Source organism: Procambarus clarkii, chromosome 84, assembly GCF_040958095.1.
Source record: "Procambarus clarkii isolate CNS0578487 chromosome 84, FALCON_Pclarkii_2.0, whole genome shotgun sequence".
Taxonomy (NCBI): Eukaryota; Metazoa; Arthropoda; class Malacostraca; order Decapoda; family Cambaridae; genus Procambarus; species Procambarus clarkii.
Genome location: NC_091233.1, coordinates 18,286,870 through 18,312,812, shown reverse-complemented (window position 1 = coordinate 18,312,812; position 25,943 = coordinate 18,286,870). Strand labels below are relative to the sequence as shown.

At 43.0% G+C, this 25,943-nt stretch overlaps 1 long non-coding RNA gene across 1 annotated transcript in view; it reads left to right on the top strand.

Annotated features, from left to right (window-relative positions):
• The first annotated feature begins 6,976 nt into the window (after positions 1-6,976).
• LOC123774878 (uncharacterized) overlaps positions 6,977-25,943 on the top strand; it is a 329,931-nt gene continuing 310,964 nt past the window's right edge. The window contains exon 1 of the long non-coding RNA XR_006775001.2: positions 6,977-7,129. This is a non-coding gene — a long non-coding RNA (uncharacterized lncRNA). The remainder of the gene's footprint in view (positions 7,130-25,943) is intronic.

Genomic DNA, 25,943 nt, shown 5'->3' with positions numbered 1-25,943 from the left:
AAAGCGCTCGCGGAACACCAAGCAAGTGTCTTACCACTGCACCACGGAGACTGAATATAAGCAGAGCTATAAGCAGAGAAATGCCATGCAAGAAGCATGAAATTGCTTATTGCATGTAATCCCATGCAACAAGCACTTGCACCGTAATAATTAATGAGCAGGCGGCCGAATCTTACTATTGACACCATGATTAATGATCACCTTAATTGATGAACTGCTGAGAAGAAGGTAGAGAGAGAGAGAGAGATGGGGGGGCCACTAATTAGTATTTTCATCCTCTCATTGCCCTTCTGGACCGACGGGAGACATCTCCCGTCACGCAGGGTGCAGTCGCACCTCCACACATCTCCAGTATCATCTCTTGATACTGGTTATGGCTCAAAAGGGCCACCTCTTACGGGCTATTCATGCCCGTGCCACCTCTTTAGTGGCTTAATCTTCATCATCATCCTCCTGGACTCTTCATTTGTGACCTATGGTCATTTGAGGTCAGTGAGAGGTCAGGATGGTAAGATATAACTATTTCCTCCGAACCCTTGAAAACGTGCCTTTTGAACCATTGCTTAGTACGACTTTTAGCACAGAAGAATAGAATAGTGCATTGAAACCAATTATATTGTGGTTAGAAATGTTTAATGTTGTTGTTGTTAAAGATTCGCTATCTGGAACAAGAGGTTTCAAGTAGCACGGGCTATGGTGAGCCCGTTAATGTCGTCTAATCATATAGAAATTATAATACCCATAGCACGAGCGAATACTGACCGTCTTGCTATATCTGAGTCCTGAATTAAATATTTTCTAAGCTAAAAAGCAATAGGGGGAGGGGGGAATATATATATATATATATATATATATATATATATATATATATATATATATATATATATATATATATATAATATATATGCACGGTATGGCTTTCAGAAGAATAATGTTATTAGCAATACAATGTTATGCATGTCCCATTCCATATTCAACGGTGGCACACACACACACACACACACACACACACACACACACACACAGCTCTGACAGCAAGGTAGACCCCCCCCCCCCCGTCACACACTTGCGAGTGAGTGTGGTCAGAGCAACAGCACTACACACCCACCAGGATGAAAAAATCCACAAGGGTCGTGACGAGGGTTCGAACCTTCGTCCGAGAGGATCCCAGCCGCGCCATAATCAACTGTGCTACGACATGGTAAAAAAAAAATTGCAACCGGGAGTTCAACTGACCTCACAGCGATTACACAAGACTGGCCAAAACGACTCCACAGCGTAATTCTGTGGTGTAATTAGCGGTCATGCGCTCGTCACGGTATGAACCATGTCTAGAACAGAACGCGAGCAGCGTGAGTATTCCTAGCAGCAGCAGCAGCAGCAGCAACAGCAGCAGCAGCAACAGTAGCAGCAACAGCAGCAGCAATTTCAGCTTCAACTTAATTATTATTCGTCTTGTGATTAATATGACAGAACTAGCAGTAGTCTATTAGCTCGTTAGGTATGCTGTATAGACGGTATTATGGCGTTAAGCCTGTTCTAATTAATTGGCAAGCAGTGATTAGCGAGATAGTTGGAGGTGCTAGCAATCAGTGACATGTGTGTAAGTTAATATTACCTGCTTCTTGACCACTATATCACACGATTAATTTCTCATCCGAGCATTGTGTCTGTGTATGATACAGACGTTGTGTATGATTCATTGTGTATCATACGACGTTGGCTCTCTGGTAGCTGTGTGACCTACATCTGGACTACCGTCTAGTCGTTGGTAGCCTTGTAGTCTCCACTAGACTACCTACAGGTAACAATAAACATATGTCGTCCGCTACATTGGGGCTTGTATTAATGGCCTCTTTCCTGATTTCATGGCGATTTGTCTATTATCTCGCTGAATGGGAAAACAATAATTCCAGCTATTTTCATTTGGTCTAGATGGATATGTTTTGAATTGTCTATGATATATCTTAATAGCTAGATTGTGGTTAGATTCTAAAACTGTGTGTGTGTGTGTGTGTGTGTGTGCAATTACAACGCAAAATCTGCTGACCAACTTCGCCATTTAAGTAGAGGAAAAATGGACAATTAGCTAAAGTTTCCCAATAAAAGTGGACGCCAACGATATCGTGGTGGAAACTTTCAAGATCCGACTGAAATGCAGCACTGAGACCCAAATTACCCAAAAAAAAGAGATCGGTGACCATTAACCAGCCGCTTAAGATCCCTTATTCTCTCCCTAGAGAAGAAAATGACCCTCTAATCAGTCACTTTTTATCTAAAATTCATAGAACTAAGGAGACAGGGAAGTTAAAACCAAATAATAAGCATACATAATGTAATATGGTAGCTAATTGAATTTCAACTATTCATAGTATGAATGTTGGTATATGCAGGCGATGAGTTACAATAACCTGGTTGAAGAATGTTGACCAGACCACACACTAGAAGGTGAATTATGGACGACGACGTTTCGGTCCGTCCTGGACCATTCTCAAGTCGATTGTGAATGATACTGACTACACAATCGACTTGAGAATGGTCCAGGACGGACCGAAACGTCGTCGTCCTTTCACATTCTAGTGTGTGGTCTAGTCAACAAAGTTGGTATATGTTAGACAGCTCCTCTGGGCTGTCTAACAAGCGTCTAACGGTTATATAACGACGTCTCCTACTCACAGGTGATCCGTGACGAACTGGGATCTGGTGCAGCTTTCCACAGCTAAAGCTAACTCTGGTTTCATGTAACGATCCGGGATCCCTCAGTAAATATTTGTTCTGCCGAGTTCGTTAGCTGGTAGCGGAGTCCTTGTGAAAGTGTTGGAAATTTTCACCAAACTTCTTAAAAAAAACTGAAATACTGTGTGTGTGTGTGTGTATATATATATATATATATATATATATATATATATATATATATATATATATATATATATGGTTGCAGTCTTTCTTTTATACATTTCTTGAATATGACCGAAAAAATCTGATTAATTCTAAAAAGAATTGCTCAATATTTCTTATGTTTTTCTTACCATACAAGAAAAAATATGAGAAATATTGAGAAAATTCGTGTTAGAATCATTAATTTTACCCTTTCGGTCATATTCAACACAATATATATATATATATACATATATATACATACATATATATATATATATATTATATAATATATATATTTCTGGATGTAAGCTTCTGTCTTCCTCTCTATGCATTATGTATTCGCTTTCAGGAGACGGCAAGAGGAAGGTAATCTCTGGGGGCTTTGCTCTCCAGCTTCGCATCTCCAGCTTCGCATCTCCAGCTTCGCATCTCCAGTGTAGCGCAATATTTTCTATCCTGGTGAGAGATCCGAGCCGAGGAGCTGTGTTTACAATCATACAATCGGCACGTTTCATAATTAGACCCAGGCAGACAGGGCGACATGCAGCTCTGTTTACAATCAGATACAAGGAGCTATTTCTACAATCAGATACAAGCAGCTATTTGCTTGTATCTGGATATCCTTTTCCATTGGAGACTTTCGGCGTCATGGATAGGAGGCGGACCTGCTGCATGGGTAACAGCTTCTCCTCCTTATCAACCTACCTGGGCTTTGCGCCCTGGTGAGGCCACTTTAGACCATCAACCAGAGTCCAACTCCATAGTCTTCTGAGACTGATGGATGCCTACTATTACTACTACTATTTCTATAGTCCTACAGTCCCCCTACTATATAGTGGAGCCGGTCGGCCGAGCGGACAGCACACTGGACTTGTGATCCTGTGGTCCCAGGGTCGATCCCGGGCGCCGGCGAGAAACAATGGGCAGAGTTTCTTTCACCCTATGCCCTTGTTACCTAGCAGTAAAATAGGTACCTGGGTGTTAGTCAGATGTCACGGGCTGCTTCATGGGGCTGGAGGCCTGGTCGAGGACTTCCTCGACCAGGACGGGCTGTTGTTACAGCTCTTTCTTCAAGACGTACATTTTTCAAGCGATAGGAGAACTAGAGGCCAGATTCACGAAGCAGTTACGCAAGTTCTTACGAACGTGTACATCTTTCCTCAATCTTTGACGGCTTTGGTTACATTTATTAAAAAGTTTACAAGCATGAAAACTTGCCAATCAACTGTTGTTATTGTTATAAACAGCCTCCTGGTGCTTCGGAGCTCATTAACTGTTTAATAAATGTAAACAAAGCCGCCAAAGATTGAGAAAAGATGTACAGGTTCGTAAGTGCTTGCGTAACTGCTTCGTGAATCTGGCCGTAGGTGATTATCAATCCCCAGTTACCTTCACACAAAAGGGTCACTGTGGGAAAGAGGAAAGATGCGATTGGAATGTATAAGGAATAGATTCGAGAGAATAACGGAATGTGATAAAGGGAGAAAAAGAGATGAAGAGAAGAGAGCTAAGCAAACGTGAAAGAATAACGGCAAGAGAAGGAATGAAAATGGAAGATAACCAAGAGAGAGACGACGATGATAAACAGTGGGAACGGAGGAAAGGGGAAGTAGAATGAGAGAAAGTAAAAGCAAAAAAAAAAAAAAAATACATATTCCAACTATGCCAGAAACCCATAAGATCCAGACTAGAAAATTTTAAGAATTCCGGTTCTAAAAGCTTCATCTCTGACAAGGGCGCGGAAGAGCTAGTAGTTTGAAGAGGGTGAGAGAGCGCGAACTGAGGAAAGAGGTCTTAGAGACTGGAGCCTGACTGCACCTGAGTGATGGGCAGAGACTTGGAAGGGGTCACAATCGACTTGAGAATGGTCTAGGACGGACCGAAACGTCGTCGTCCCTTCACCTTCTAGTGTGTGGTCTGGTCAACACTTGGAAGAGGAAATAGGGAGGATTAGGAACTGATAAACTCCGGAGAGGTTATCTTGAGATGATTTCGGGGCTTTAGTGTCCCCGCGGCCCGGTCCTCGACCCGGCCTCCACCCCCAGGAAGCAGCCCATGACAGCTGACTAACACCCAGGTACCTATTTTACTGCTAGGTAACAGGGGCATAGGGTGAAACAAACTCTGCCCATTGTTTCTCGCCGGCGCCTGGGATCGAACCCAGGACCACAGGATCACAAGTCCAGTGTGCTGTCCGCTCGACCGACCGGCTCCCCTATGGGAAGAGAGTGGGAAGGTTCTGGCAGACAGAGAACGCAAGAGATGCTGGAACAGGATGAGAGAGAACACCTTGAGAAGGGAGAATGAGAAATGTGGGACATGGAAAGAGAAACACAATCAGGATCTGCAACACTGAAAAAAACGCAGTGAGTAGGAAATGGAGAGTAAATGTAGGGAGAGAGAGAGAGAAAGTAGGAGACAAACACCAGCAATAAATGAGGAAATATCAAATACTTTCCTCACTGCAAGATTGAAAATGCACAAAAGTGTACACAGTGCATTAGTGGAGACGTTACTATAATACTATTTGATATAAACAATTATTCTTTATCATCATATTTTCTTCTATCATTTGGTAATTACAAGCTACAGTTGTATCTGGTGAAAATCTACCAACGTTGGGTTGAAAACCTCGTTACCACTTCCTGAAGCGCCTCGGCGTAATTGAATTTACGTTATTACTCGGAAATTTTAGTACCACAGATTCACTGATGTTGTTTAATCCAGAATGTAAATATTTACGTGGATAGACTCACAACAGAGGGGGCAGGACAAGGCCCATGCCCCTGGATACATGCTATCAGTCCTACTGGATACATGCTATCAGTCCTGGATACATGCTATCAGTCCTCCTGGATACATGCTATCCATCCTTCTGGATACATGCTATCCATCCTCCTGAATACATGCTATCAGTCCTCCTGGATACATGCTATCAGTCCTCCTGGATACATGCTATCCATCCTTCTGGATACATGCTATCCATCCTCCTGAATACATGCTATCAGTCCTACTGGATACATGCTATCAGTCCTACTGGATACATGCTATCAGTCCTCCTGGATACATGCTATCAGTCCTCTTGGATACATGCTATCAGTCCTCCTGGATACTTGTTATCCATCCTTCTGGATACATGCTATCAGTCCTCTTGGATACATGCTATCCGTCCTCTTGGATACATGCTATCAGTTCTCTTGGATACATGGAATTCCTCGCTTCGTGACACAGCAGACACATCTAAAGTCTTCCTGTCACCCGTTGGCCAAGTTAGGTGACACCGTTATTGGTATCAAGCAGACATTGTCTGCTGCCACCCACCTGTCTGCTCTGGGGTATAATGATCGGCTGCTGCACCATCTGTAGCTTGGTATATCCACTTGAGGGGGGGGGGGGATGGTTTAGTGTTAGGCTTAAGGGATGTCAACCTCTTGAAGGTAATTAAGGTCATGAAGAAAACTTTCTGACCAACCTGTAAGTTTACTTTAATGTCAATGTAAACTCAGTGTATACAGCTAGAAGCGAGGTACACCTCTCACTAGAAGTGTTCCTTCTGCTTAGGGAGGAAAATAGCGAGTACTCATGAGTTGATAAACGCTTCACCTCTATATACAAGTATGTTCAGTTTTATAGTTCCTGGCTTATGCTTCTAGGAATTTCAAATACATTTTGTATGGTATTAATAGTATATAAAAATTATAAATAGTTTTTTATTTGTGAACAGAGGGTTTGGCGGGGGCATGGAATGGTCTTTTGATCTTTGCTTAGAGGACGGGCGGACATACGACTCACAACTGATGCCATCCGAACACTTCCACCAACCAAGGGCTTCGCTCACGTCCTCTATTCGAACAGTTCAACAAATGCTTCACTCACATACTACAAACAATCGTCAACAGAACCTAAACACCTAACCTATGCCTAACTAATCATAGAACCTTAAATATATAATAATATTAACTTATGAAAACCAATTTGTCATCGTCGCTTGTACAGCGACGGCTGTAACTGTCTTATCAATGTGACTAAACTACTCGATCACCGCCTGACGCCCGCTGGAGGAGACTCGATCCCTCGACCTCCAGTTGCCGTCGGGGAGAGGTAGAGTGCGGAGCGTCGGGTTACGAGTTTGTGATGTTATAGTGAGAATATTATTAAGAACTTACGAGATCCGTATATCTTTCGTCCGGTATAGTGGATTAGTTTGTGTTTATTCACAAGTTTACGAGATTGAAAACGCTGCGATGTCGTAAGTACTTACCTATCAGTGTCTACCTATCTGTGACTACCTATCAGTGTTGACCTATCAGTGTCTACCTATCAGTGACTACCTGTGTTTACCTATCAGTGACTACCTGTGTTTACCTATCAGTGACTACATGTGTTCACCTATCAGTGACTACCTGTGTTTACCTATCAGTGACTACCTATCAGTGTTTACCTATCAGTGACTACCTATCAGTGTTTACCTATCAATGACTACCTATCAGTGTTTACCTATCAGTGACTACCTGTGTTTACCTATCAGTGACTACCTGTGTTTACCTATCAGTGACTACCTGTGTTTACCTATCAGTGACTACCTGTGTTTACCTATCAGTGACTACCTGTGTTTACCTATCAGTGACTACATGTGTTCACCTATCAGTGACTACCTGTGTTTACCTATCAGTGACTACCTATCAGTGTTTACCTATCAGTGACTACCTATCAGTGTTTACCTATCAATGACTACCTATCAGTGTTTACCTATCAGTGACTACCTATCAGTGTTTACCTATCAGTGACTACCTATCAGTGTCTACCTATCAGTGACTACCTGTGTTTACCTATCAGTGTTTACCTATCAGTGACTACCTATCAGTGTTTACCTATCAGTGACTACCTATCAGTGTTTACCTATCAGTGACTACCTATTAGTGTTTACCTATCAGTGTTTACCTATCAGTGTTTACCTATCTGTGGCTACCTATCTGTGACTACCTATTTTACCTATCTGTGACTACCTATTTTACCTATCTGTGACTACCTATTTTACCTATTTGACTATTTTACCTATCGGTGACTACCTATTTTACCTATCGGTGACTACCTATTTTACCTATCGGTGACTACCTATTTTACCTATCTGTGACTACCTATTTTACCTATCAGTGACTACCTATTTTACCTATCAGTGGCTACCTATCTGTGGGTACCTATTTTACCTATCTGTGACTACCTTTTTTACCTATCAGTGACTACCTATTTTACCTATCTGTGGCTACCTATCGGTGACTACCTATTTTACCTATCGGTGACTACCTATTTTACCTATCGGTGACTACCTATTTTACCTATCGGTGACTACTTATTTTACCTATCTGTGACTACCTATTTTACCTATCAGTGGCTACCTATCTGTGGGTACCTATTTTACCTATCTGTGACTACCTATTTTACCTATCAGTGACTACCTATTTTACCTATCTGTGACTACCTATCAGTGACTACCTATCTGTGACTACCTATTTTACCTATCTGTGACTACCTATTTTACCTATCTGTGACTACCTATTTTACCTATCTGTGACTACCTATTTTACCTATCTGTGACTACCTATTTTACCTATCGGTGACTACCTATTTTACCTATCGGTGACTACCTATTTTACCTATCGGTGACTACCTATTTTACCTATCGGTGACTACCTATTTTACCTATCAGTGGCTACCTATCTGTGGGCTACCTATCTGTGGCTACCTAACTGTGACTACCTATCAGTGACTACCTATGTTTACCTATCAGTGACAACCTATCAGTGCCTATGTTTACCTATCTAATGTACCCATCAAATATCTCGCGGGAAGGCGGCAGTATATGTTACGGCTTTGAGAGCACGAAGTGTATTCTGAGGACTGGCCGGTGGTGACCTGCGGGCCAGACCTAGTATAGAGGGCGCTGATGTGCATGTAACTATCGCCGGCAGCCTCAGATAAGCAGTTATCTGCTTATAACAGTTATCTGTGGCAGTTAGACTGGTCGACCGGCGAGTGGTCGCTGGGACCCTGACATCAGGTGTCTAGGCGTCTTGGGTACTTGACGGGGTGGAAGGGTGGTGTCTAGACGCAGGCTTTTGAGCACGTATTGTTGATTTCTTATACTGGAGTATGCTGATATGTTGTTGAATAGGTGGTAAGGGAATAGACAGGATCTCCTTGCCTAAGCAGGAGATTACCGTAACGCCACTGCTATGAACTAAATCATTTTCCTTTTTACGTATCTGCAAGGTTAATGCTAGTTTTATTTCCAATTGATTTGAATATCTGTTATCACTTTGTCTGCTGGTGTACTTGCAGTGGAGTGATGTTCGTCACGGTGCACTGATTGCATCCTACTTGCGTCATCACACATTCTAATTGCATCATCACACATCCTTATTGCATCATCATGCATCCTAATTGAATCATCATGCATCCTAATTGCATCATCACGCATCCTAATTGAATCATCATGCATCCTAATTGCATCATTACGCATCCTAATTGCATCATCTAATTCCATCATCATACATTGCGTCATTGCATCCACATTTCATCTTAACCCTCACAAACAGTACTCTTAAGCAACTATTTGGTCGTACGTCGAAAAATGAACTGTTGTACGCAACAGACGTTCCCGCTTTGTCCTATTGGAATACTTCATAAGGCTCAAAATGAATGAATAACTGTAAAACGCACGTTGGTGAAGCCGTAAATGAAAAATACCGTCTCTACCGTCCAGCCCAAGTGGCTGGGATGGTAAGGACGACTTGAGATGACACCTTTTTCTATATATTTACCCTTGAGCACCTAACCATATTCCTTTCTCTTCACTTTTCGTCTTGATCTTCGTCTTGATCTTCGTCTTGATTTTCGTCTTGATTTTCGTCTTGATTTTCGTCTTGATTTTCGTCTTGAACTTCGTCTTGAACTTCGTCTTGAACTTCGTCTTGAACTTCGTCTTGAACTTCGTCTTGAACTTCGTCTTGAACTTCGTCTTGAACTTCGTCTTGAACTTCGTCTTGAACTTCGTCTTGAACTTCGTCTTGAACTTCGTCTTGAACTTCGTCTTGAACTTCGTCTTGAACTTCGTCTTGAACTTCGTCTTGAACTTCGTCTTGAACTTCGTCTTGAACTTCGTCTTGAACTTCGTCTTGAACTTCGGTCTTGATTTTCGTCTTGATCAGACAGAATTTTAAACAGTTTATCTGCAACTTTTATGCTTTTATTCGTTATATATTTCAGTCTCCTCTTAGGAAGCCCCAAAAATATTCTGCACCTTTTCATAAATTACTTCATCAGCCTCTGCCTCGCGTAAATACTTGAAATGTATAAGTGTAGCATCAAATTTCTCAAGCAAATACAATTTAAAACAAAAAAAAAAGATGAAAAACAACGACTTTTATTTGTTTGAGAAAATGAAATCGTGGACAATTGCTATCATTTAAGTCTTTGTTTAATGTCGTTGTTTGCGTCTATTGTGTTTACAAGATACTTTCGTGTCTTGGATAACTGTATCTAAGGTATTCCGGGTCTTAGATAACTGTTACCTTAGAAGGTAACTGCCTTCTGCAGTTACCTAGGAGCCGGTCGGCCGAGCGGACAGCACACTGGACTTGTGATCCTGTGGTCCCGGGTTCGATCCTGGGCGCCGGCGAGAAACAATGGGCAGAGTTTCTTTCACCCTATGCCCCTTGTTACCTAGCAGTAAAATAGGTACCTGGGTGTTAGTCAGCTGTCACGGGCTGCTTCCTTGGGGGTGGAGGCCTGGTCGAGGACCGGGCCGCGGGGACACTAAAGCCCCGAAATCATCTCAAGATAACCTACCAACATAGACCTTAATGTTGGCTTCAATGTGTGTCGCGGCGCTTCACATCATCTCTTATAACTGAGTTGTTATCAGAATATTATGTATTCTTAGATTAACTTGTGTGTGTATCGGGAATACCATCCTTCTCTGTGAGACTATTTAAACGCAAACAGTTAAGTGTTCCTCCTGCTCGAAATGAGGACCTTGTTGCTTAAGAGTCAGAGTGGTACATCACCTATATTCCTCCACAGTCGAAAACAACGGGCTCAGCCATATCCCGTGCTACTTGGAACTTTTTGTTCCAGGTAGCGAATCTACAACAACAACAGTTGAAATACTTAACAAAGATCTGGTACGTAACATTTGGATGTTCGTGGACTCTTTAGGTCTCTTTAGGTCTCTCTAGGTCCTCCATACCAATTAACATGACTTTAAACTGCGTACTCTGAAACGTCTTGCCAGAAGAGTTGGACTTCAGTATAGGGAAAACACATTCGCCAGCAATCTTGAGGTTATCTTGAGATGATTTCGGGGCTTTAGTGTCCCCGCGGCCCTGTCCTCGACAAGGCCTCCACCCTCAGGAAGCAGCCCGTGACAGATGACTAACACCCAGGTACCTATTTTACTGCTAGGTAACAGGGGCATAGGGTGAAAGAAACTCTGCCCATTGTTACTCGCCGGCACCTGGGATCGAACCCCGGGACCACAAGTCCAGCGTGCTGTCCTCTCGGCCGACCGCCTCCCAATGCTTCCGGCAATGCTCAAGCTCTTTCAGAAAGCCGTAGCCAAGGCGAGGGAGCGAATGACAGAGCTCAGGCAAGATAACTGGAGGAAAACTTCTGTTAAAAGTCTCAACTCAGCCAAGAATGGAAGGATATTAAAGGAATCAAAGGCGATAAGATCGGCCAAGTGTCACACCCTTGCCCCTCTACACAGAGTAAACGAGTTAATCGATGCTTGAGCAACCACTTCTAGCTTCAATAATCTTACCCCAAGAAACACAATTAAGATTAAATGCTGGTTACGGCGATAGAGAAGGACTCGTTGATTTCATGCTCCACAAGGATGATGAATGCTCCAAAAGTGTTGTGCAGCATGAATGCTCCAAAAGTGTTGTGCAGCATGAATGCTTCAAGCTCCACATGGTCCCTGAATAAACGTAAAGCCACATCCTCCGGTGAGGATTTAAGGCATATTGAGTTTGCTTCCTTTAGTACCAGGAAATCCCCTTCTTAAGCTGTATAATATGAGCTATATGACCGGGGAACTTCCTATCTCATGGACCAAGAGTATATCATTGCAATAGCCCAGTCAAGTGAATGCTTTCCGCCCAATTTCCCTTACTAGCTGCCTTTGCAAAATATTCGAAAGAATGGTTCTAAACTGTTTCCTCCATAGAATAAGTTCCATGCTATCTCCCACAGACATATGGCTTCATGCATGGAATGAGTGTCATCATTGCATCATCACTTATCTTACCCTGCACACTTACAATATCACCTTTCTATATCTCAAGTCTGCCTTTCATATTGCAAACTGACATGTTATTTTGAGTGAGCTCGCAAGAATGAATATTGGTGGTCGGCTTCTTTGTTGGAACATAGATCTAACATATCCATCAGGAAGTCTTATTGTATTAGTGTATTGTTGTATGGGGCATAGAAGTGTAACAAGAATCTTTGATTTAGGCATCCCACAGGTAGGTGTTCTAAGCACTGGAGCTAATTAACCCAAGGTACACATAATTAGTTAGGCTGATATTCACTACACCATCACTCAAGACACTGGTAATTCTGTATTAGTCATGTCAGGACCTAGATTTAGTCATGTCAACAATGAGAAAACAAAGATACACCATCGGCGTCCACCCAGGAGCTGTTCGCAAGATGCAACAGTCTGATGGCTCCCAGCATAACTATGCAAACAGATTCAAATATCTTGAGGTCACACTACATGGTTTTGTTGTAAACAGACTCTGTCGTCAGTTTAAAGAGACTCGATGAAGTCTGATGAAGTATATCACTCAGGCTTCGGTACCAATGTCAGAATTGCTGAAATTATATTCCTTGCATTCATTATATTTTTAGTAGCTTGCAGGGTGTGAAAAATGCAGAACGAAGCTTGAGGATTATCCTTGAGTGCCCCGTTCCACAAAAATAGGTTAATATGAGCAAGGTGCTTAATATTCCGAACGTCATTGTTAATGTTATTTTAATTAATTCACTAACTGGCATAAAAATGTTCATGTTAGCTTGTCTAGCTAACTCTTGTACAAAAGCCCTCCAGATCTCTCTATTGAAGGTCAACACTGTTCAAAATGGATTACTAAAACTGGAACTGAACTCTGAAAGTATTCTTTAAAGACACACATGTTATGAATTATGTTACAATGTTCTGTCTTTGAAATTAGTTACAGGTAAAGATACTCACACACACGAATACATATATGCACACAAATACATACATACACGTTCATGTAGAGCAGTGAGCTAAAGTTCTCAGGTAACAACAAAGACTCATGAACTCGATCACAACAGGAGAGAAGCGTTTGAGCAGTGTTTCCTTTCACCTGATGCTTCTGTTAATTTAGCAGTAAATAGGTACTTGTGGGTTAGACAAGTACTGAGGGCTGCATCCTGGTGAGGTTCAGTGGTTGGCCGGGAGACATTACATTAGAAAAACTGTAGGTGGAAAGGCGGGATCCAATAGCTAAGTATTGATTCTGTAGGCACAAATAGGTACAAACACGCTCTCTCACACTCAGACTTCATCACACACAGAGATCACACTAACGTGATGCATCAAATGAACAAATCCACAAGGGCCGTGACGAGGATTCGAACCTGCGTCCGGGAGCATCCCAGACATATTCAGACCTCCCAAGGGCCGTTCGAATCCTCGTCACGGCCCTTGTGGATTTGTTCTCAGACCTCATATTTGCTCCAGATCTGTATACACCAGGACTAAGGACTTGTATTTCGTTGGGTACTGAATGCGAGTAATGCTCTATTCGGAAAACAGCCTGTATTTTGATTATAAATTGGTATTGTATTTGATCACTGAGCAGATCCAATGTTAGACACCGACTAACATATCCGTATGTTAGTTTCGTATTGCGTTAACACTATAATAAGTAGCAGGAATCATTCAGACTGTTAGTCTGGTATTATGTTAGTGTTCTTTGATGGTTGAAGCTCAATTCTCATTTCTAGTTCGGTATTGTGATGTATCACTGAGCAAGTCAGAGTCTGTGTCTATCATCGACTATCGTCCAGGAGCCGGTCGGCCGAGCGGACAGCACGCTGGACTTGTGATCCTGTGGTCCCGGGTTCGATCCCAGGCGCCGGCGAGAAACAATGGGCAGAGTTTCTTTCACCCTATGCCCCTGTTACCCAACAGTAAATAGGTACCTGGGTGTTAGTCAGCTGTCACGGGCTGCTTCCTGGGGGTGGAGGCCTGGTCGAGGACCGGGCCGCGGGGACACTAAAGCCCCCCGAAATCATCTCAAGATAACCTCAAGAAGATCATGTTTGATCTCGGTGCTCGTGTAGACACACACACACACACACACACACATATATATATATATATATATATATATATATATATATATATATATATATATATATATATATATATATATATATATATATATATATATATATGCGAACAAGCCTGAATGGTCCCCAGGACTATATGCGAATGAAAACTCACACCCCAGAAGTGACTCAGACCTCCCAAGACCTCTGGGGTGTGAGTTTTCATTCATATATATATATATATATATATATATATATATATATATATATATATATATATATATATATATATATATATATATATATATATATGAGAAAGATCATGATATTGAACACGACATTGCAAGAGTGCTGGAAAAATTTGCATGTGAGTACGGAATACGGAGCAGAGGAGAGTGATGATACACGCGCTGAGGAAATATGGCTTGATGGTGAAAGTTGTCTGGGGGGGGCAGCGACCCCTGGGGCACTGACCCCGATCTCTTAGATGAGAGAAGTTGAAGCTGACACGCCAGTGAAAGAGATAGAAATTGGAAATTGCTCCAGTTGTCGGAGGATGATGAATAGCGATGTTTTGACCAGTTTTTGGGGAGCAAGAAGTTGCAACTCATCAAGATGGAGCATCATTTTGACAGCAGTACAGTCACTGATACCGCTTGACATGAGAGGATGGCAACCAGCGCCAACGGTATAGTTGGGATCACTCAAGCTACTTCTATATTGCTGTTGTTATAGATTCAGCTACTCGGAACAAGTTCCAAGCAGCACGGCTATGGTGAGCCCGTAACTTACCTGGCACAGGAGCGGGGCAAGTAGCACGGGCTGTGGTGAGCCCGTAACTTACCTGGCACAGGAGCGGGGCAAGTAGCACGGGCTGTGGTGAGCCCGTAACTTACCTGGCACAGGAGCGGGGCAAGTAGCACGGGCTGTGGTGAGCCCGTAACGTACCTGGCACAGGAGCGGGGCAAGTAGCACGGGCTATGGTGAGCCCGTAGTGGACTTACCTGGCACAGGCTACTTTTATAGCCAGAGCCATCACTCATACCACGTGACGATCCAGAGAGACAACCATCTCGACCTTTCCCGGGTCGGCGTTCAATCCCCGACTGTCCAAGTGGTTGGGCACCATCCCAAATCCTTATCTTGACCCCTTTCCAAGTGCTATATAGTCGTAATGGCTTTTCGCTCTCTCCTTAAAGTTCCCTTCCTCATACGGCATGCATAGATATCACAAAGCAATTCAACTATTGGGACCGTACACTGGGGCCTCGTAGCCTGGTGGATAGCGCGCAGGACTCGTAATTCTGTGGCGCGGGTTCGATTCCCGCACGAGGCAGAAACAAATGGGCAAAGTTTCTTTCACCCTGAATGCCCCTGTTACCTAGCAGTAAATGGTACCTGGGAGTTAGTCAGCTGTCACGGGCTGCTTCCTGGGGGTGGAGGCCTGGTCTAGGACCGGGCCGCGGGGACACTAAAGCCCCGAAATCATCTCAAGATAACCTCAAGATAACCGTCTCTAAGTTCTCAAAACGTACTCTCTAAGACGAAAGATGTTCCAAATATTAAATACGAGTAATGTCAGGTCCCAAATTTACACGGTAAAATAACATCAAACTGAAGAGAAAGATATGGAAGGAAAGGCAGGCTAGAACAGATGTGAGGTGGGGGTGTCATCTTGAGGTTATCTTGAGATGATTTCGCGGCTTATACGTGTCCCTGCGGCCCGGTCCTCGACCAGGCCTCCACCCTCAGGAAGCAGCCCGTGACTGCTGACTAACACCCAGGTACCTATTTTACTGCTAGGTAACAGGGGGCATAGGGAGAAAAAAACTCTGCCTATTGTTTCTCACCGGCGCCTGGGATCGAACCCGGGACCACAGGATCACAAATCCAGCGTGCTGTCCGCTCGGCCGACCGGCTCCCAGACAATTACATAAGTTTACACAAATAATGGAAGACGCAGGTATATATATATCTCGTAAATGGTCTTTGTCTAATATGTCAACAATGCTTCCGTAACTGACAGCATACTCCCACCAAATCACAGAACAGCATATAAATGAATCTCGTATGTCTATAAAAGCCATGACTGTTAATTAATGAATCTTGTCTGCCTGGGAGTGAATCTTGTCTGCCTGGGAGTATCACCCAAGGCCAATATCTCATCAGAAACACGTACATTTCCACATATATTTGTTGGGAGGATATTCACCCACACCCGGCAGGAAAGGACAGCATCCAACGCGCCCCGTGTGGGTGGGGGGAATTTTTTCCTCCCCCCAAGCTTTTTTTGGGGGGGCCTGGATGGTAATTAACACCATCTGTCTGGTAAAGACTTTTGTACACTAGCTTTCTTGACAGGACGCTAATTAACACTATCTCTCTCTCTGCTCTGGTTACACACACACACACACACACACACACACACACACACACACACACACACATACATACACACACACAAAAAAAAAACTGAGTGCCCAAATGAGCCACAGCGATATTAGAAAGAACTTTTTTAGTGTCAGTGGTTGACATGGAATGCACTAGGCAGTGATGTGGTGGAGGCTGACTCCATACACAGTTTCAAATGTAGATATGATAGGGCCCAATAGGCTCAGGAACCTGTACACCAGTTGATTGACGCTTGAGAAGCGGCACCAAACAGCCAGAGCTCAACCCCCACAAGCACAACTAGGTGAGTACACACACACACACACACACACACACACACACACACACACACACACACACACACACACACACACACAACACATCCTAACAAGAGGATGTAGTTTCCTAATTACTGCGGCGTAAAAGCCCAGTGCAACATAGCAGCTTTGCTGAGAATAGATTGACTGCTCACAGTCTCACATGGAAGCTCTCCATTGTATTACTAGGAATTGGCGCAGACCCCATCGAAACAACTCGTTAAATATACATAGATAACGAGATAGTTGAGATAAAAATTACAACAAGTGTCGTGTGTAGTTAACTTAGTACAAACGGATTGTTTGACGAATATAACTCTGCAATATTATTTCTCACGATACTTAAATTATTGATAATAGGGCGTATTATAATCACATTTGTTCCTTATTACTTGAGCGCTTGAGAATTGAATATATCTGAATTAATATATAATATATATGTATGTGTGTGTGTGCTTGAAAGCAAACAGAATGTCTCTCTGTTAAGGCTCTTTGATAGCTTTAAGTGTAAACCAACTCTGCTAATTTATAAATCTAAATTTCCACAGATAATTTTCTGTAAATTCTGAGTTAAAATACTAACTGTAAACTTCTTATGTACACTTACAGCATTTTATTCCAACTTAAATCTTTATTCTTCTCTCAGTTTGTTGGTACACAAAATATTTGTTCATGTAATTATACCCACACTCTAAATAGATATAAAAAAGAAATTTTTTAGTTCAGTACGATTGAGAGGGAAAGAGGCAGAGGTGAAATGAAGGAAATATATATATATATATATATATATAAAATATGTTGTTGAATATGACCGAAAGGGTAAGATTAATTAATCTAACACGAATATTCTCAATATTTCTTACTTTTTCTTCACTGTCGGGGGTAATTGAAAAATTAACTCTCCAAAGTTCATTTTCTCTCTTTTTATTTATGGTCTGATGCCTAAAAGCGTTTCGCAAGGACTTCTCACATTTTCAAACACAGGTTTACACACATCATTTCATGCTTATATTCGTTTTGGGTGAGGTGATATGACAGTTTTTTTTTGGGTGAAGTGACACGAATCAATGGGTATAAATTTCATATGAGAACATAATGAAAGTAACTACAGAAGGCCTGTTGGCCCATATTTTATCTTGCTGCCTCTATGTTGGTTCGGGGTCTTGAAGTGGGTAGAATATAGTTATGCGTTAATTTGCTGTTGATTGCTGGTGTTGATTTTTTGATGTGTAGTGCCTCGCTGATGTCGAGTCTCCTGCTATCGCTGTATCTATCGATGATTTCTGTGTTGCTTGTTAGGATTTCTCTGGTGATGGTCTGGGTGTGAGAAGAGATTATATGTTCCTTGATGGAGCCCTGTTGCTTATGCATTGTTAATCGCCTAGAAAGAGATTTTGTTGTCTTGCCTATATACTGAGATCTTTGGGGCTTACAGTCCCCAAGTGGGCATGTGAAGACATAGACGACGTTGGTTTTCTTCAGGGCATTGTTTGGTGTCTGGAGAGTTTTTCATGAGTAGATCGGCCGTTTTCTTGTAAACAAAGAAATTATTATTTCTTTGTTTCGTTTACCTCTTCGTTATTTCGTTTACTTACACTTAGTTAACTTTGCCTCACATCAGGAGGTCAGGGGAGCCGGTCGGCCGAGCGGACAGCACGCTGGACTTGTGATCCTGTGGTCCTGGGTTCGATCCCTAGCGCCGGCGAGAAACAATGGGCAGAGTTTCTTTCAGCCTCTGCCTCTGTTACCTAGCAGTAAAATAGGTACCTGGGTGTTAGTCAGCTGTCACAGACTGCTTCCTGGGGGTGGAGGCCTGGTCGAGGACCGGGCCGCGGGGACACTAAAGCCCCGAAATCATCTCAGGATAACCTCAAGATAACCACATAACTCATCCTCCTTACCTTTCAGCATTCCTTACCCTTTCACAGGATTTCCTTAAAATACCTTGACTCCTGTTCATATTTGCTTTAAGCTATCTCCTCAGTCCCAACCTCTTGGGCTGGACGGTAAAGCGACGATTTTCCTTCATGCAAGTCGGCGTTCAATCCCCGACCGTCCAAGTGCTTGGGCACCATTTTCTCTCCCTCGTTTCATCCTAAATGTTTATCCCTTCAAAGTTTTATGTAACGGTAGTGGCTTGGCGCTTTCCCCTTGATAATTCGCTCACTCCCTATCTCTTTATTACGCTGAGTATGTTTATTCCTTATTCGAGTTTTTGCCTATCCATCTCTATCCCTTCAAGTCGGCGTTCAATCCCCGACCGTCCAAGTGTTTGGGGACCATTCCTCCCCCCCCCCCGTCCTATCCCAAATGCTTCTCCTGACCCCCTTATATAGTCGTAATGGCTTGGCGCTTTCTCCCTTGAGAACTCCCCCTCTATCCCTTACTCTCCCCCTCCCACTGCCTCTCTTCCATTCTCACCCTCCCTTCACCCCGACTCCGTCCATGAAACCTGGAAATGTATGAGGTTTCCAAGGTGCATTTCCTGAATTCTTTATGCGCAATGATTTAATTTCAAAAATGTATATAGGAGTGAGGGTTAGGAAATCCTCAGGCATACATCCTTCTCCCTTTATGCTGCCTCGTTATGCTGTCTACGGAGTCATTCGGCGCGTGCAATAGCAGAAATATTTCTGTCGTACACACAGACATCACAATAGCGTGATGTATCAAATGAATAAATTCACTAGGGTCGTGATGAGGATTCGAACTTACGTCCAGGATGATCCCAGATGCGACTTAAGTCCATTAAGGCGCGTCTGGCATCATCCTGGATGTAAGTTCGAACCGTCGTCACGGCTCTTGTGGATTTATTTATTTATGTCACCTGATGAATGATGTGCTCTACACATGATGTGTACTGCTGCTCTACACATGTGTAATGGTGCTCTACACATGTGTAGTACTGCTGCTCTACACATGTGTAATGGTGCTCTACACATGTGTAGTACTGCTGCTCTACACGTGTAGTACTGGTGCTCTACACATGTGTAGTACTGGTGCTCTACATATGTGTAATGGTGCTCTACACATGTGTAATGGTGCTCTACACATGTGTACTGGTGCTCTACACATGTGTACTGGTGCTCTACACATGTGTACTGGTGCTCTACACATGTGTACTGGTGCTCTACACATGTGTACTGGTGCTCTACACATGTGTAGTACTGCTGCTCTACACATGTGTACTGGTGCTCTACACATGTGTACTGGTGCTCTACACATGTGTAGTACTGGTGCTCTACACATCATTATAGCCAAGAATATTAAGCGCACTAGATGTTAATCTAAGATCATTTTGGGTTCATTATATCTCGCTTATTCCTGGCTGTATGTTTTGTTATCCTGGCTGACACTATTAAGGGTTCTTGGATTATTGTTATCCTTGCAATTAGTGCGTCATTATATGCGCTAATGATCATTTCCAATGGAAGACTGAAGTTGCAAAAAATCGTGGTCGACATTTTCTTCCCTGCAATTTTTGCAATGACAAAATTCCCTGTGTCATTAAACACAACAACAATGAACAAATCCACAAGGGCCGTGACGAGGATTCGAACCTGCGTCCGGGGGCATCCCAGACACTGCCTTAATCGACTGAGCTAAGACAGGGTAAAAGGGTTGAAACCGAAGGTCACTGTTGTCACTGTGTGTGACAACAGCATTGTAACTCTTATTAATTTTCTTTTGCATATGTCCCCCTTCTGAGCCAGTGGCTGAGCGGAGAGAACACTGGACGCGTGATCCTGGGTTCGATCCCGGGCGCCGGCGAGAAACAATGGGCAGAGTTTCGTTCACCCTATGCCCCTGTTACCTAGCAGTAAAATAGGTACCTGAGTGTTATAGTCAGCTGTCACGGGCTGCTTCCTGGGGGTAGAGGCCTGGTTGAAAGTAGGCTACGCTACGGAACAAGGCTACTATGATTGGTGAAGATTAAGCCACCCAAAAGGTGGCACGGGCATGAATAACCCGTAAGTGGTGGCCCTTTTGAGCCATTACCAGTATCAAGAGCTGATACTGGAGACCCGTGGAGGAGGGCTTCTCTACCTAGGTATAGAACATATATCCTCGTGCATATAAAGGGAGTAATGACAATTCTGGAGCCTATTATACCAGTCATAACGTCACGTGAGCTCTTCAGACACCTGGATCAACAATGGACTTTATTTTCATAGTGGTTTCTGATCCTTCCTCTTTAACCCTCTCGCAGTCTGTTGAAATCTGGTTAATTTAAATATTTGCTTTTGTCCTTATATCTAGCACATATCAGCCTCCAGTGATATAACAGAGGGAGGGGTAGAGAGAGGGAGGGGGGCAGAGAGAGAGGGGGGGGGGTAGAGAGAGAGAGAGAGAGAGAGAGAAAGAGAGAGGGGGGTAGAGAGAGAGAGAGGGGGGTAGAGAGAGAGAGAGAGGGGGTAGAGAGAGAGAGAGGGGGGGTAGAGAGAAAGGTAGAGGTAGAGAGAGAGCATACCAGGAAGTTGCTCACCCTCCATAAAGGCGCTGGCCACCAGTAGTGTAACCAGTGACGCGAGAGAGTAATATCCTGACCCATCTCTGACACCTCACACCTCACCCACAACAACACCTTGGCCCGTCACCCAGGGTGACACGCTGGCTCTCACTCCGACACTCACCATATCCACCGACAGTTCTTACAGCCGACACATTCTTCCCTGGATTCCATTCTCCCCCCCCCCCCTTCCCCTCTCCCATTTCATTTGCATTCGGTGCATATTATAAGGATTTATGTTCTGTTTTTACTTTTTTTTTTATAGATATTATTCATCATGAAAGTTGGAAAGAGTTCGTCCTTCGGCTCCAGTAGATGTGGTAGATAGCTCTAGTAGATTTCGTCGACCAGCTCTCTTGGAGGTCGTCGACCAGCTCAGGCAGAGGTCGTCGACCAGCCGCGCCTCGTGGAATTATTCAAGATTTTTCATTGTGTCGCTCGTGTATATTTCTGGCGGGAAGATTTACTGCTTGTTGGGCTATGTTGAGGAATTATCTTATTATGACGCTTGGGGCCTCGGAGGTCGGTACCTCACAGCTGGGTACCTCGGAGGTCGGTACCTCACAGCTGGGTACCTCGGAGGTCGGTACCTCACAGCTGGGTACCTCGGAGGTCGGTACCTCACAGCTGGGTACCTCGGAGGTCGGTACCTCACAGCTGGGTACCTCGGAGGTCGGTACCTCACAGCTGGGTACCTCGGAGGTCGGTACCTCACAGCTGGGTACCTCGGAGGTTGGTACCTCACAGCAGGGTACCACAGCTACCTCATACAATGGATAACCTTAATATTTCCTCTTATATAAAGGTTTCTTAATATTGCCTCATCACTCTCCTCATTAACAAGATATGTATCCAGCTGACGATGCCTCCTGCAGCTATCTTGAGGTTATCTTGAGATGATTTCGGGGCTTTAGTGTCTCCGCGGCCCGGTCCTCGACCAGGCCTCCACCCCCAGGAAGCAGCCCGTGACTGCTGACTAACACCCAGGTACCTATTTTACTGCTAGGTAACAGGGTCATAGGGTGAAACAAACTTTGCCCATTGTTTCTCGCCGGCGCCTGGGATCGAACTCGGGACCACAGGATCACAAGTCCAGTGTGCTGTCCGCTCGGCCGACCGGCTCCCTATAGCTAGCCTAGGATTTTAAGTGAAGAACTAACAGGAGAATGCACCAACTATTTCAACTATATAGCACTAGGAAGGAGTCAGGATAAGGATTAGGGATGGGACAGGGGGATAGAAAGGATGCCCAACCACTTGGACGGTCGGGGATTAAACGCTGATCTGCATGAAACGAGACCTTCACTATATCCCGTCCAGTTGAAGCGGTTGGGCTAATTTTGAGTGAGCATTACCTAAATATCTCTTTATATCCATATTCTATTAGGTCTCTCAGCTGTATACATTGTCAATAACGCGCAAGCTACGGATACATATACATAGGCTATCTATGAACCTCTACGCACATAAACCACAGCTACTGACACATTAACCGAGGCCACCAACATTAACCCAAATATTAACACCCATTATTAACCGTGGAGTTAATATTACTTGATAAGAGCGTCAGGTTCTCTTCTACTGAAATATATGATAAATGTACGGTAGTGAAATCAGTCAAGATATTAATTCATTTGTCTTTCTCTCTCTCTCTCTCTCTCTCTCTCTCTCTCTCTCTCTCTCTCTCTCTCTCTCTCTCTCTCTTTCTCTCTTTCTCTCTCTCTCTCTCTCTCTCTCTCTCTCTCTCTCTCTCTCTCTCTCTCTCTCTCTCTCTCTCTCTCTCTCTCTCTCTCTACGTCATTTCCCCATTTGGTTTATCTCTTTATGGTTTATTTATGGGCCTTTCTCAGCCTATTCTATACCTGTATCCTGTTTTTTGACGCTTTTCTCCACTTCTTTGTGGCTCTCTTTTCTGCCTCTCTAATTCTCCTCTATCTCTACTACCCTCCTTCCTATTACACCTTTCCTGCTGTATCTGTCTTTCAATACTCAATCTTTTTGCTTCGTTAATTTTAAACTGCTCCTTTATATTTGCATTTTTACAGCTCTATTCCTATCAGTCATCTTCTTCTATTTCTCTCTCTCTCTCTCTCTCTCTCTCTCTCTCTCTCTCTCTCTCTCTCTCTCTCTCTCTCTGTTGCAGTAAATTTATCATTTGAATTCGTATGAATAATTCCAGTATGCATCAATAAATTAAACTAAATAGCCAAATTTTCTGGCAAAGTCCACGAAGTTAATTATTTACAATTGACTTTCAATTTGTGTCTATTTGTGTTTTGCTTCTTGTATAAGTTAAACGTAAAACTAGAAACGTCAATGACTAGGAGATTCTATTTTTTTTCCATGGTGCATATCTCTCTCCAAATGCGAGTGAGGACAGAAATATATTCGCCTCTATTGGAATGATGCTCTTGACCCGTCATCTGTCACTACGTTCTGTAGCAACCCGTTCAATTCTTCGTGCTCTCTAGCCATCAATCACACTCTATCCTCCCCTCCCCTTCCCCCACACCCCCCCCCCCCCGCCACCGGCAGCTTTGGACTTATTCAACCTGTCAGGTCACTCTTCATCACAGTTATCTGCAACTTGCCTTCTACTTTCTCACCCATCAATTCCAATTTCTCCTCAATTCCCCTCTACCTTCTACTCCCTCTCCCCTCTTGCCCCTAAGGGGAAACATCACTGGTTGGCGAATATTGCCTCTGGATGCACTAGGGGTTGGGCAGCATTTGGGGTGCTGGAATCTTGCAGGATGAAAAATCTTCAGTATTATTTAGCATTTGGGCGAACAGGAATATATTCCTCTTACAAAGATGGTCAGAACAACACGTAGCCAATTGAAACAGGAATTTCCTAAAGTACTTTCGAATTTAAAATTACATCTTCAGAAGGATCTTCAGAAGGAAGTACTAAAGGAAATTCCTGTTTCAATTCTTCCTTCGTGGTCTGACACTGTCATATAATATATATATATATATATATATATATATATATATATATATATATATATATATATATATATATATATATATATATATATAAATATATATAAACCTTAGTGATAGGCTTCAAAATGAGCTGATGTAAGGTAACAGGAATTAACTTTTCGGAATTAATTAAGGAATGTTCATATTAATTCCATAGAATCCAATTCATTCCATAAAAAAAATGAATGAATGGGAGAGAGAGAAATGGAGAGAAGTGCAGAGGATGAGAGGAACCGAGGAAGGAATTTGGAGGGTGAAAGAAGAGATGATAGAAAGAAGGAAGAGTTAAAGATTAAAAAATTAAGGGACCAAAGACAGAAGGAATTAAAGAGAGAGTGAGAGAATAAATATGTGGAAGAGAGGTGAAAAGAAGAGAAAACACAAAAGGGGGAAACAGAAGAGAATGAGGGAGCGTGAGATGTGAAAGAGAAGGAATGAGTAATTGAGGAGAAGAGGGAGAAAGGAAGAAGTGAAAGAGACGATAGGTAGAGAGAGAGAGAGAGAGAGAGAGAGAGGGAGAGAGAGAGGGAGAGAGAGAGGGAGAGAGAGAGGGAGAGAGAGAGGGAGAGAGAGAGGGAGAGAGAGAGGGAGAGAGAGAGAGAGAGAGAGAGAGAGAGAGAGAGAGAGAGAGAGAGAGAGAGAGAGAGAGAGAGAGAGAGAGAGAGAGAGAGGAATGAAGGAGAGTGAGAAGGAGGGGGAGGGAGGAGCTACACACAAGACATGTCTCCAAGAGAAACAATAACATGTAAATAAATGGGAGAAAAACTTCACTTCATGTCTGAGATCACAGGAGTTAAAACTTTGTGTTGTGTCGGGTGTTGCTGGTTTGTGTTGGGCAGTGTTGGGTAATGCTGTGTTGGGTATTGTTGCTTTGTGTTGAGCTGTGTTGTTTTTTGATATGATGAGTAATGTTTTGTGTGTTTGAGTGTTCTAGTTTTGTGTTGTATTGAGTGTTTTGCTTTGTTTTTTGCAGTGTTCGGATATATTGTTTTGCTCTGTTGACTTAAAACGGTTTGGTGTTGTGTTAAAGTTGTTTTCTTTGTCCCTTTGTATTCTTGGATAAAATTGTTTTGCGATGTTCAATGAGTTCTTTTGTATGGCTCGTTAAATTTGCTTTTTGTTCTATTAGGTAATGTTTTCCGGTGTTTCCTGTTGTGTTGCATTCGGTAATGCACTTTTGTGTTGTGTAATGTTACGTTCTATTGTGTTGAGTTTCGTAATGATCATTTGTGTAGTCTTGAGTCATACTGTTTTATGTTGTATTGCATAATACTGTATGAGTTGTTGTGCTGTTTTGGTTCATGTTACTTTTTTGCTGTTGTCTTATGGTCTTCTGGTGTGTTGCAGCTTTGAGATTGTTGTATTTTGTAGTTTTTCTGATGTTACGGCAATTTGTTGTTCTTAATAATTATTGCATTACTGTTCTCTACAAAATTTTAAAGCATCACATCTGTGTTGTGATGCTTTGTTATCACAACACAAATAGG